The sequence below is a fragment of the Dipodomys spectabilis genome, unplaced genomic scaffold (assembly GCF_019054845.1).
Source record: "Dipodomys spectabilis isolate Male_0828 unplaced genomic scaffold, ASM1905484v1 ptg000092l, whole genome shotgun sequence".
Lineage (NCBI taxonomy): Eukaryota > Metazoa > Chordata > Mammalia > Rodentia > Heteromyidae > Dipodomys > Dipodomys spectabilis.
The window spans coordinates 14,144,171-14,158,146 of NW_024870769.1; positions in this window are offsets into that span (position 1 = coordinate 14,144,171).

The following is a 13,976-nucleotide window of genomic DNA, read 5'->3' on the forward strand; positions in this document are numbered from 1 at the left end:
AATGCTGCTCACTGGTGACTGACATGACAGGATTATATAAAAATCCTATGAGAAATGAACAGGGTTTGTTGTCAAATGCAAGCAACATCCACCCACAAATTCCCTTCCAGAAGTACCTGCACTTATCTCTCCTCTGATAATCCTTCTTTGTCTCTCCTACCTGCTCTTGAGCACATAGAAGATAAAGGAAGCCTTTGAAACTCTTCATGGCTTCTAAGCCATGGAGCTCCTCACTCTGATCAGACTCAGTGTATGCATCCGTGAACACAGTGCTTTCTGTCTTATGCCTACCTGGTTATATGCCTACTGTTGAGGCTTCAAGTCAACAAACTGCATAAAGCACCACCCCATGTACCTTAGACCTGGTAGTGATTGTAAATACAACTTTTAGTTATTACTGATTGCCCCTATTCATGATAGAGACAATCACAAATTTTCCCTATTATGGTAAGAAACATCTGATGCTTAGATTCCAATCTATTGTGAAAAGGAAGGGTCATGGGTACCTGTCTGTCAGCTTTGTAGCAGACAGCAAATGATATAATGTACATGAGGAGCCCTGCTCAGGATCTCGTGCCAGCAAGTTCAAGTAAATGCTACTTTCCTTTCCATGTTTTCTCATTGTTTCTTTCTCCTATACACATGTCAGTGAAGAATGAACAATGAAGATAAATAAACCAAAGAAAGTCAAAGTAATAAAATACTGGCTAGACAACGGTGGCTCACACCTGTAATCCTAGCTACTCATGATACTGAAATCTGAGGATCATGGTTCAAAGCCAGCCTGGGCAGGAAAGCCCATGAGACTCTTATCTCCAATAAACCATCAGAAAACTGGAAGTGGTGCTGTGGCTCAAGTGGTAGAGTGCTCTCCTCCTGCTGAAGAGCTGAGGGACAGCACCCAGACCCAGAGTTCAAGCCCCACGACTGACAAAAAAATAAAAGAATAAAATGCATTAATCAAATGTTTTCCTTTATTTTTGTGTATCTCTTGAGTATACTTTACAACTTAGAAGGAAGACAAACATTGATTATTATTTTCCTTTTTGTTTGACCCCTGACATTTATCATGCTACTCTTTAGTTTTATGAATCCGTTTTACATTGCACATGTAAAGTGTACAATCATGTGTTGTCTTTCTGTGTTTGGCTTATTTCACTTAACATAATATTCTCTAGTTCTACCAATATCATCACAAATTTCTTTCTTTGTTAAGGCTGAATAGCTATTATAGATAGATAGATAGATAGATAGATAGATAGATAGATAGATAGATAGATAGATAGATAGATAGATAGATAGATTACATTTTCTTTTATTATTATTACTATTTTTTAAATTATTTTTAAGTAGTTGTACAAAGGAATTTCAATTCAACATATCAATTTATGAGTACAATGCTTCTTGGCCAATGCACATTTTCTCTATTCATTATCCGTTAATGGAATGTGAAGTTCCCTTCAATCACCCTTGAAGGATTGACTCCCACCCTGTTTTCCCAGGTGAATACAGATACCAGGCAACCCACCAAAGGTAAGTACAGACTGCCTGGCTCCAGCAGGGTGATCTCTCTAAGTCTGGCTGTAAACATTCAATCATGGATGCAACCAAAAAGCCCCCACCTCCCTTGACCTAGTGACTTGGTTGTTTGGTTCTTGGTATTGGGGCTTGAACTCAGGACTTCAGGTTTTCCCTTAGCTTTTGCCCTTGAGCCACACCTCCACTTCGGCCATTTTAGTGGCTAATTTGAGAAATTAATCTCTCAGATTTTTCTGCCTTGGCTATCTTCAAACCTCAATCCTCAGATCTCAACCTTCTGAGAAGTTAAGAGTACAGGCATGAATGTCTGATAATGTGTCCTTTGAGAGACTGGCAAGAGATAAAGTTCTATCAATAGCATCTTCTTTGATAAAAAAGCTTTGAGAGAAATAGGAAAAGCATAGTCATGTGAAGGTTTTATTATGGAGATTTAATTATGTTTTGGCTTTGTTGGGGATTTGCAGCTTTGAGTTTCAAAAATCCAGGAAGAGGAAAAACTGAATAGCCAGAACTTCTTTGTTCTGTTTTACCATTTAGAATGATTACAGAACCATCTCCCTTTGGACATGACCTGAGTTTAAGGTTAAGTGGGGAGGATCAAGCAGCATCCCATTAAGGAAAGGGCTTGTGCAGATCCTTGACCAGGCTAAGGCCTGACTGGGCCATCTGAGAACTATAGCTATTACTTGTTCCACATGAATCCAAATGGTTTAGGCCTCAAAATTGGAAGCTGGCACTCCTCTGTTTCTAATCATGCTTCCCTCTAGAGACAAGGAGCTTTGGTCTGGGCTACCAGCCATGCCTGAAGGACCAGGTTTGGGGTAAGAAGGACAGATAGCACTTTATGATTTTGTCTAAGTTTTTCACTGGTTTTGTCTAAGTTTAATCAAGAATGAGTAAGAGGCCCAGCAATCACCTTTTTCCTAACAAAAGCATTTTATCAGCATCCCTAATGTCAAGAACTAGAAAAGAACTGACAGTATCTTCTCCAAACACACAAAAAAGCCTTTTGAATTTTTTTTTCTCTTTTGCTCCTCAAAAGTATCAAGCTGGGTGGAGACTAGAAGAAGGAACTGGGAAAGAATGAAGAAACAGAAGACACAGTACAAAAGGAAAGGTACTCATTACCTGACTCATATAATTGTAATCCCTCTGCACATCACCTCATAATAACAAGAAAGTAAATTAATTATTTAAAAACTTCCAAGAGGAAAAAAAAAAGTATCAAGCAAGAGCAGTACCAAAGTTCAAACATTTTCAGGCAAGCAGGGCCAGTTAAATATAAGACTCAATTAAAGATCTGAAAGTCAAAATTAACGGTTTTAAGTAGGAACTTTGTCATCAATATTGTGACTTTGTGTGTGTGCGTGTGTGTGTGCGTGTGTGTGTGCGTGTGTGTGTGTGTGTGTGTGTGTGTGTGTGTGTGTGTGTGTGTGTGTGGACATGCATGTGTATGATGATCATGGGACTTAAATTCTGAGCCTGGGCTCCATTGCTAAGTTTTTCTGCCCAAGGCTATAACTCTACTACAAGAGCCACACCTCTTTTGGGTGATTAATTGGAGATAAGACTTTTAAGGACTTTTCCTGCCAAAATCCTCAAATCTCAGCCACCTGACTAGGATTACAAGTATGAGCCAACTGGGTTCAATACTCTTTTCTACCAAAAAAAAAAAAAAAAAAAGGTGGGGGCCAGGGGAATCAAATGATTGACTATATTGTTTATTTCCTTTCTCTCATATGGAAAAAACATAGAAATCTTGATAAAGTTCAAAGTAGTCCTCAAGTGGAAAATTTTGTGTTCTGTTCTGATTTTAAGAACAGTGCCTGGAACAAATCATGCTAAATGAGGTAATCCAAGCTCAAAGACGCAAATGGCACATGTTTTTGTTCATATGTAGAAGCTAGAGCTAAAGTATAACTGAACTTGATAACCCCTACAGGACTCTAGGCCTTCACACACAAGTTAAACTAAAGCAGAATACCCTTAAAGGGAGGAACACAAAGGTGTAATTTCTCTGAACATTTAAAATGCTATCTATTGAAATGAACTCCAGGGAATGGAAATATGGTTTTGTTGTTGCTGTTGTTTTTGGTGGTGATGGTGGCAGTGGCATTTGTTTTTGCTTTGGGTTTTATTTTTCTTCTGGATAGCAAAGCAAGGATACAGAATGGGAGGAAGGAAGGGTGAGCAAATGCAATCGTGCTATTCAGTATACATTATGTGGAAAATGATCTTTGTAACTTGTATGAAGGGATGGGAGGGGGAAAGTAAAGGAAGGGGTGGCATTGTCCAAAAAACAAAAACTCATTACCTGACTTATGACTTTGACTTATGACTGAAGGTAGCCCTTCAGTCCAATACTTTAATATTAACAATAAAATTATTTTTTAAAAGAACAATGTGGGTAAAAAAATACAGTTTAAATAAAATATTGCAAGGGAAAAATAAATTTTGCATTAGGACAAAAAATAGACAAAAGATATGCTCAGACAATTCACAAGAATATGTAATAATGGACTTTAAACATATTAAAAGTGGGAAGGTGGCTCAGTGGTAGAGCGCTTGCCTTCCATGCTCGAGGCCCTGGGTTCAATTCCTCAGCACCACATAAGCAAAAGAAAAAAGCCGGAAGTGGCGCTGTGGCTTAAGTGGTAGAGTGCTAGCCTTGAGCTGAAGAGCTGAGGGACAGCGCCCATGCCCAGAGTTCAGGCCCCACGACCGGACGCAAAAAAAAAAAAAAAAAAGTAGTTCAGTCATCCTTATCATTAGAGCAGTGCAAGTTTCTTTGACTTCTTTTGTTAACCAAAGGCTATTGAGGAAATATAGCTTACTTACAATAAGTAACAATTTTTTAAATGTATCTTTGTGCTACTGATTTCTAAGTAAATTTTTTCTGTGGTAAAATAAAATAATAAAATGTTGAATTATCCATTAGGTTCCTGCCTGCTTTCTCTTCGGTTGCCCGGCTCAGATCACATAGCCATCACACAAACGATCATTAGTTCCAAACACAGGAATGAGGACAAAGGCTGGGAATGTGTGTGTCTCCTACTGTTAAGAACATGTGTCAGCCAGGTGCTGGTGACTCACGGCTGTAATCCTAATTACTCAGAAGGCTAAGACCTGAGGATCTAGGTTCAAAGCCAGCCGGGGCAGGAAAGTCAGACTCTTATCTCCAATTAACCACCAGAAAACCAGAAGTGATGTTGAGGCTCAAAGGGGTAGAACACTAGCTAGCCTTGAGCAAAAAAAGCTCAGGGACAGAGCCCAGTCCCTGAGTTCAAGCCCTATGACCACCACCACCAACAACAACAACAAATGTGCTAGAGCTGCCGGAGCCCTGTCAGTACAATCTAGCTAACCTACCTCTTTAGGGCTTTCTGGAACATGGAGTCTATTCTGGAGAGTCATGTGCCCAGTGACAAGTCCCAGGTGCATTCATTGGAGGACAGAGATGGGGTACTACCAACCACTAAATCCTCAGGAGAATCAAATTCCCAAGAGAATGTTTGTTAGTTCAGCCGGGAAGGAGTACAAAGACACAAATGGGAGAAATTCAGAAACTAGAGAGGCCCAAACATCCAGGCTTTCAGGAGGCAAGACAAAGCTGCTGATTCTAAGAGAGAATTCAGGGAGGGGGTGGGGATAGGATAAAATGTGCTTGTATACACATATATGCATATGCATATGTATATATGTGTATACACACATCTACACATTAGTATATATGGCTTATTATTTTTATTCACTTTTTCTTTAAGTAGTTGTACAGAGGGGGTTTCAATTCAGCATGTCAGTTTATCTAAGTACAATGCACCTGGATCATTGTTGCCACTCCTTTCATCATTCTTCCCCATCTGTCTCAATTCCACACATTCTTAGTTCCATCTTCACATATATACATGGAATATTATGACTGTATTTTCCCACCTTTCATTCATCTATCCCTCTCCCCATCGACTTTCCCCTCTCCCTGATAGCTCAAGTACCAGCTTCCTGATATTCGTTTTATTATAAGACTGTAATTCCTATTCAAAAGAATTATGCCATGGGAATTCTCCCCCACAACGATTGGAGCATGGCTCCATTAGTAGAGTGCCTACCTGGCAAGCTCCATTTCCTCAGTTCAAACCCCAGTACCACCAGGAAAAAAAAAAAAAAAGATTGCTTTGTAGAGGACTAGGGGAATTTCTTTTCTTCTTTTGCTGGGGTATGGGGGGAAGGGGGGGGAAGAAGGAAGGAGGTTGCACTTTGTTGTTTGGTTTTTTAGTGAAAATTCACCATGGAGTTTACATTGCAAATCCTCTCTGCTGACTACCTACAAAAGACCCTAGTGTGGGTCTTTTGTGGGTGTGCTGGGGAGCTTGGCCTATTTGGAGTGAATGAGCTAAAGTCATTTTCTCTGTATTTGAGGCCTGTGGGGAGTGCTGAGGCATATGTACTTGGCACATTGCAGAGACTGCGTGTCCTATTGCAGGGAATCCTCGGCTCTGTGCAGAGGCTCAGTTATCCTCCGGATGGAGACAGCTCTCTAGGAATGGTTACAGTGAGGACAAACAGTCCAGCCCACACTGACCCTGGGTTTGGAGGAATTTTGAGTCACAGGCAGACAGCAGGCGAGTACCCATGCTCTGGCTTTCATCATGCTCCTCCTGTCCTGATGAAGAAGGAAGGAGACACAATTCCAGAGGGGCTGTAAATGGCTGCCCTTCACAGTGCTCTGAGCAGGCTGGAAGTCACTGGAGTGTGTTCTTCCTTCCTTGTCACCCCACAATGCTGAGGTCTATGACTCCATGGTTTTCTATGATAACTAAAGGAAGCATGAGATCGAGCAGTCCTTAGTCTTAACTGGAGGTATTATTGTTGGGGAAAGAAAGTGTTTTCTTTTTATGTGCTTTATTGTTTGGGGCATTAATTTGTGTGTGTGTGTGTGTGTGTGTGTGTGTGTGTGTGTGTGTGTGTGTGTGTGTCACAGGAATTGCACTCAGGGCCTGGGTATTGTCCCTAAGCTTTTTTTAAGGCTAGCACCCTACCACATTCTGCCACAGCACCACTTCTGGCTTTCTAGTGATTCAATTGGAGATGAGTCTCACAGATTTTTCCTGCTCCAGCTGGCTTTGAACCGATTTCAGCTTCCTGAGTAGCTAGGATGATAAGCATGAGCCACTGCACCCAGTTCAGCACTGATTGTGTTTTCCAACTCAATGTGTCAATTTATGAGTACAATGAACCTTGATCAACATCACCCCTTACATTGTTCTCCCCCATCTATCTTAACCCAGCCCGTCTCCTCAAGTCACTTGGTTCCATTTTCACATATAGACATTGAATAGTATGACTGTTTTCGCCCACCTTTGCTGGAAAGGGCATGTAAACGCAGACATAAAAATTTGAGCAAAAACACAAAATTAGGAAGGCTGACGGTTGAAGTCAGGAGTTATGAGCGAAGTCTGAGGAGTCGGAGGAGTCTGACTCAGAGCGCAGAGTACACAGACATGGCTGGAAAGAGCCAGGGCTGGGTGGGTACACGTGCCCATGCCCATGCCCATGCCCGTTGCTAGCTGTTGTCTCTTTGCTGCCTAGACAGACTTGGGCTTTGGGGAAATAGGATACCTTGGTTAGTCAGTAAGGTTAAGTCCTGCGGTGCAGAAACTCAAGCAACTCTAGCAGTCTTCCACACAGATGGTTGGAGACACCCCAGCCTCCACTGCCTAGAAAAATGGAGGCGCTCCTTTGGTAGAGCAGTAGTGGAGAGTGAAATAATTTGGGTTACCTTTGCCTGGGAAGCAGCAGTGAGTGGGAGAGGGTATACAGATTGGGAGAAGGACACAGGAAGAGACCAGGGGACACGAAGGCTGAGAAGAGAAATACACTGGCCACTTCCTGAAGGCGAGGGGTGGAAGGGTGAATGGGTAAGAAAAGGGGCTGCGACATTCACATCCCTACTGGACCTCTGGGGTTCCCCAGGAATTTTCCAACCCAGCTTCAAATACCCACATGACATAAGACAAATAAAGGAGGCATGGCTCTTTCCAGGTTGCAGTCCTTTCTATGAATGAATTTTAGTTCTACCCGACTGAATTACTGAGAAGTGAGTGTTCACATCAGGTTTTTATTCCTTGTTCTCTTCTGACATTTCTGAAAACTCTCTGTCACACTGCAACAGATTAAAAAGAAGAAGAAAAAAGCAAGCTTTATTGCTCTACTTGGCCTCTGAATCTTACTCTGTCTGAGAATCCTGACTTGGGGTCCTCCAAACCATTTTTCCCCAAATACTCAGAACTCATGAAAAGTACTTTTCCTCCATCCCAAGGTGACCTCTTAGGTTTCTTTTTTTTATTATTATTTTCTTGTAAAGATGCTATATGGAGAGGTTACAGTTATATCAGTAATGAGTACATTTCTTGTCGAGCATTGTTACCCCTCTCTTAGGTTTCTTAAAATAGATATTAAAAAAAGAGACACTGGCCCAACAGCCTGACTTGGGAAATGTGATTGGTTTAAGCTTTCATGTTTTGATTTCCTTCATCCATTCAAAACAATATTAAAATGCACAATCATGGCTTCAAAAGTCCAGCTGTCCAGAAAACATTTTAAATCTAACCACAGATACTGGCAGCGTTCCTATGAAGGACAATGAAGACTTCTCAAAACTAAAATTGATGGGACAAATAGAATAGTTTGTTCTTTATTACAAGTCAATCTCCTTGTCCAACAATTTGCCTTGGAGAACCAGTCAATGTCCTCTGTCCTAGTGAACTACCTCTACTGTAACAGTCAGCCAGCCTTCACAATTCCCTGGCCTTGCTACTAATTCTAATGAATCCTTCCAATTGTCTGGGAGAATGCTATAGCAACTAGATTTACCTGTTTGTTTTTGTGTGTGTATGACTTTCTTTCTTCCCTTCCTTCCTTCTTCCCTTCCTTCCTTCTTCCCTCCCTCCCTCTCTCTCTTTCACTTTCTCTCTCTTTCACTCTTTTTCTTTCTTTCTTTCTTTCTTTCTTTCACTTCTTTATTTATTTATTTATTTCTGATTTTTGGTCAGTTTTGGGGCTTGAACTAAAGGCTTTGGCACTGTCCCTGAGCTATTTAGTTCAAGGCTAGCGCTCTACCACTTGAGCCAAAGTACCACTTCCTGTTTTCTGGTGGTTTATTGGAGATAAGCATCTCACAGACTTTCCTGCCCGGGCTGGCTTTGAACTGTGATCCTCAGATCTCAGCCTCCTGAGTAGCTAGGATTACAGGCATGAGCTATGGGCGCCTGGCTTGGTAATTTATTTTTTTTATAAATTAAGTCCACAAGGTGTTTTTGTTTTGTGTTTGTTGTTTTGCTTTGTTTTGGTTTTGCTATCAGTTAGATAAAAGAAGACATTTTCTAGCTCAGGCTCTCCAGTTGGTCTAATTGGGCTGCCTTGTGTTTTTGAAGCCTTTTTATTCCCCAAATATTTGATCCATCTCATGCAGGCTAATTGCCTTTCCTAGGCTCTTGCACTCTATGCCAGCTGTCAAACACTGCCTGGTAGTTCTTCCTGGATCCCCACTATGCACTCTCCTCTCCACCCTCACTGAGAACACACTTCTCTACCCTCTTTCTGAACCTTCTCAGCCGCATTCTTGTCTTCATTCCTGGCCTTTTTGCAGTTCTCTCTCACCCATCCTGAAATCCTTTTAGTTTGTGTTTCTTGGCATAAGGTAAAAGGAGATACAATTAGCAATTAAAGATAGACTATGAAAAAGAAGTCAATGAAAGAGTGAAACAGATAAATAAGCAAGGAAGTATTCAGAAGTAAGTGAGAGAATTTCAGGAAGGAATATGGTTTGGCTCAAATATCAGAGGGTTATCATGAACAATAACAACTGAAAACTATCTAGTGAGACATCTTAAAAAGTAGCTGGCCGCAGCCACTCAATGGAAAATTGTCCAGACTAGCACTCAGGTAGTTTCCAGAAGCCACCTACACACAATGGAAGATTAGATTAGATTAAATTAGATTTTGGAATCACTCAAGCTTGGCTAGAAGCTGCTTCTGTCATTGATTAGCTCTACAGTCTTGGAAAAGTAACAACTTCTCTGAACCTCAATGTCCTCTGCTCTAAAATGGATATGGCATCTTCCTTGCAGGGTAACTGTACCATGGAATAAAATGATATTCAATGTTGGAGTCTTCTCTCCTTCCACTCTTATGTCTTCAATGGCAGCTGCTCAGTATTTAACTCCATCTCACTATATAGTGATTTTTCTCCTGATTGCAGCAAAGAAAATCCTGCCTTTTTCCCCGAGTAGAGCCCATAGTCAGATGGTTTTAATCATGGATCTCTATAACTGAAAATAATGAAAACATTTACCTCGCCGGGCATTGGTGGTTCATGCTTATGATCCTAGCTACTCACAAGGCTGAGATCTGAGGATCCTGGTTTAAACCCAGCCTGGGCAGGAAAGTCTGTGAGACTCTTATCTCTAATTAACCACCAAAAAGCCAAAAGCAGAACTGTGGTTCAAGTGGTAGAGTATTAGTCTCAAGAAAGCACCAGGGTATCCCTTTAAGGATGTAATCTTACTCTTTCTAAACTATAAACAGGACTAGTCAAGTGGGAAAGCATCTGACTGGCAAGAATGAGATTCTCAGTTCAACTCCTAATGTGTGTGTGTGTGCGCGTGCGTGCGCGCGTGCGTGCATAAGTGTGTGTGTGTGTGTGTGTGTGTGTGTGTGTGTGTGTGTGTGTGTCTGCATGCCTGTGTTGTAACCTGTTGAGAAATGAGAAATGAAAGGGAAGAAATAGAGGGGGAAGATAAAGAAGGAAGAGAAGATGAAAGAAAAGGATGAGCAGAAGAGAGAAAATTGAGAAATGAGGGGAAGAAAATTAGGCTTAAGGAGAGCACAGATTGGGGCAGATGCCTCATTATGTACCTACTAATATCCCCCCTTAACACCAGAAAACATTGGTTTGGCTGGTAGTGCCACCAGAAGTGATCCAAAAGTACATGTGACAAGAAAGTGCTTACAATTTAAGTGTCCTACTCTCTGCCCTAGCAAATAAAGCACATACTACATGGGTCAAGGTAGGCAGAACAGCTGGAGCTGTGGGTTAGGTCTCTAACCTCTGATATCCTCTAGCTGGGCTAGGCTTATAGCCGTGGCCTCTGCCCTCCCAACCCACTCCACCACCCAGAAGTCCAGGTTTGTGGTTTGTGTATAGGACTCTGCCCCTTACCTACCCTGTCAAAGCCCTTCACCTACAGACAAGACCTCCCTGCTTTTGTTTGTTGTAAGCCAGATGACCTTCCCACATCTCTCATTGTCAGAGCTGTCCTTATGAAGTGGCCAAACAGCACGGTTGAACATTGCGATTTCACGTTGGTCTGTCTGCCTGCACTGGGTATGGAGAGATATACTCTGAAAAGACACCCTTGTTCTAATGGAGTAAAAACAGGAATGGTCACACTTGCTGAAAGAAGGAATGTGTCCAATCTTCACACATGTTACTTCAGTTTAAATAGTGATATGTTTTCATTTCTGACAAACACTGGTACAAGGATTTTCTGTGCTAAGGTGCTCACCCAATTCTGGTGCCTCTCTAAATTCAGTTTTCATATGAGCTTCCACTTGTCAGATGGATCTATCTTTGTGTAGAATGCATCATGATACTCCATATGCTTTTCTAAAAGTTGATGCCTTCAAATACTGAGTGTTTACTACTGGAATCTATGAATGCAATATACCCATATTAAATGTTACCAAATTTTAACATACTTGTAACACTTTCAAATAGAAAACCGAAGTTCTTGGAAATATCGACAGATCAATGGCGCCCTCTCCTGGCACCACTGGGTGGCAGAATGTGGTTTATACAGCATAATGTTTAATCAAGGTCAAATTTCAGAGTTGGCAGGGTGACGTGTTTCAGGAGCATCTACTCAGACGTGAAGGTGAATTCTAGTCCCAGCTCTTTGCTGGATGGCTTTCTGGGTGATTTCTTCCTCCTGGGCCACAGTGGTTTGCTCTGAAGGGAAAGATTTGAATCAGGGCATCTGAACTATTTCCAGGTTCCCATATACCTGCAACAGATGATGTTCAGTCCCATGCTGTCGGTTTAGGGAGCAGATGCTTTGTCAACCCAGTGTGAAAGCAATAAAACCCCTGAACCACTATGCCCTTCAGACCAATGGACACCACCTACTTCGTATTTCTAACACATATGAGATTGGAGAGAAACCCAGAGCAAAGCTGAGAGAGTTGGCTGAAATTTCCACATGCACATTGTAACCAGTCTTTCTGTAGCCAGAGCCTGGATCCCATAACATTTCTCACTCTTCTTCCCTCCAGAGGAGGTGATTGTGACTTCACTTGAGGACAATGCTATGGCTGCTCCACTTTCTGCCATCTTCATTTTTTTTCACTTACAGGCATGTTACTTATTGAGTATTATATAAAGCCTGAGCCTTTTACTAATGGTGATTATGCCTGGTAGGCATTAGGTTCTAGAGCAATTCTGCCACATACCAGCTAGGTGTCCTTTGAGTTCAGAAAGTTTGGTGAGGACCAATGAAGTAGAAGTGAGAAGATGTAAAACCATCAAATTATCACCTGGCATGCTTACACAGTAAAGACAGAGCCATAGTTAACAAAAGAAAAAAAAATGAAAAGGCATGCAAATGAAGTGAAAGTAAGAAGTCTTAAATGTCAATAGCAATCTTAACTCAGACATTGTTCCCCAAAAGTCAATTCTATTAAAAGTCTTCAAAGAAGGAAAAGTTTTTGTGGGCAAATATTCTATTCTCTTCTAGCAGTAGATAGGGCCTCAGTGAATTCAGATTTTTTGTTAATTTGGTTTTCAAAACTTCAGTTTTTAAAATTAAGGTAACAAGTTGTAAACCCCACTTTTTAAAACTTTTTTTTTATGTTTTCAGTTTGTGTTGCTTCTGTGTCTCTGGTCTCCTTGAATAAATTGATCTTTTGATACTTTTTTGGGGGGAGGATGGTCAGTCGTGGGGCCTGAACTCGGGCCTGGGTGCTGTCCCTCAGCTCTTCAGCTGAAGGCTAGCACTCTACCACTTTGAGCCAAGTACCACTTCCGGCTTTTTCTGTTTATGTGGTGCTGAGGAATCAAACCCAGGGCCTCATGCATGCAAGGCAAGCACTCTACCACTGAGACACCTTCCCAGCCCTTTTGATCCACTTTTAGTTCACATAGTGGTGGGAAATTTGATAAAGAAATACAAAATAATCCCACCTTATAGGGTTAACTTAAGGCTAAATTATCAAATGTAAATAATGTGATTATCATGTATCCAACTAGTCCTATGAATGTTCATTTGATGTAGCTATGTGACTCCATATGATAGAAGGACTCTTTGTGGTTCCTGGTCAGGCAAGAGTAATACTCTACCAGAATTGCCAAAGAAAGGAGACTCTTACCTCCTCCTTATGCCAGTATTCAGAACTTTAAATTATGACGGGTAATGTAACTAGTGAAAGTAAAACACAAGGGGCTGGATATTTGAACTCAAGACTGACCCAGAATATATAGCATGTTGAATGGCATGAGAGATTAGAAAGATGATCTTGTTAGACAATTGATCCATCCTTGGATGTAAGTTTTTTTAAATTTATTTATTTGTGAATTTATTTATTATTTATTGGTGCTGGTCCTGGGGCTTGAATTCAGGACTTGGGCACCCTTTTTTGCTCAGGGGCACCAGCTCCACTTCCAGTTTTCTGGTGGTTAATTGAAGACAAGAGTTCACAAGCTTTCCTGCCTGGGCTAGCTTCAAACCACGATTTGCAGATCTCAGCCTCCTGAGTAGCTAGGATTACAGGCATGAGCGGCAAGCGCCCAGCTCCATTGGGTTTTTTTTATGCTAATGATCCTAACTCACAAAACCAAGACAAACTGTGGTCACAAAATTAGGTCTTTCTGTAAAATGAAGTCTGAAGAAAAGAGGGAAGAGAACGCTTAGGCTACCTCTTTAAGGAACTAAAACTTTACGTGCTGGGTAGCTAAAGTTAAAAGTACATATTAGAAACGAAAATAAAAGACAACCATGTCAAATTCCTAGTTAAGCAGTTCATAGTTCCTCACTTCTTTAGAGGCAGATACTATGCCACCTTCTAGGTTATGTAATATTTCTCTGATTATTTCTGACACTTATGTCCTTAAATTTGTGACTGATTTTGAGAAGTAGGCATCCTTTTAATTCTTTACAGTCTGGTTTTAGCACTGAAAGCTAAACCTCAGCCCATTAGATTCTAGGTGAGCCATCTGGAGCCCTCTGGGAGTCAGCTTGGAGCTGGAGTCCTCAGGCATATTGACCTACTTCATGAATTATAAAAAAGAGCAAACCTAGATTTGAGCCCATAGGTCCTTGGTTGATTCCAGTGAGCATCAGGTAAGTCTCTCAGTGGGATCAGCAGGAGCAGGCTTGGGTCTGTAG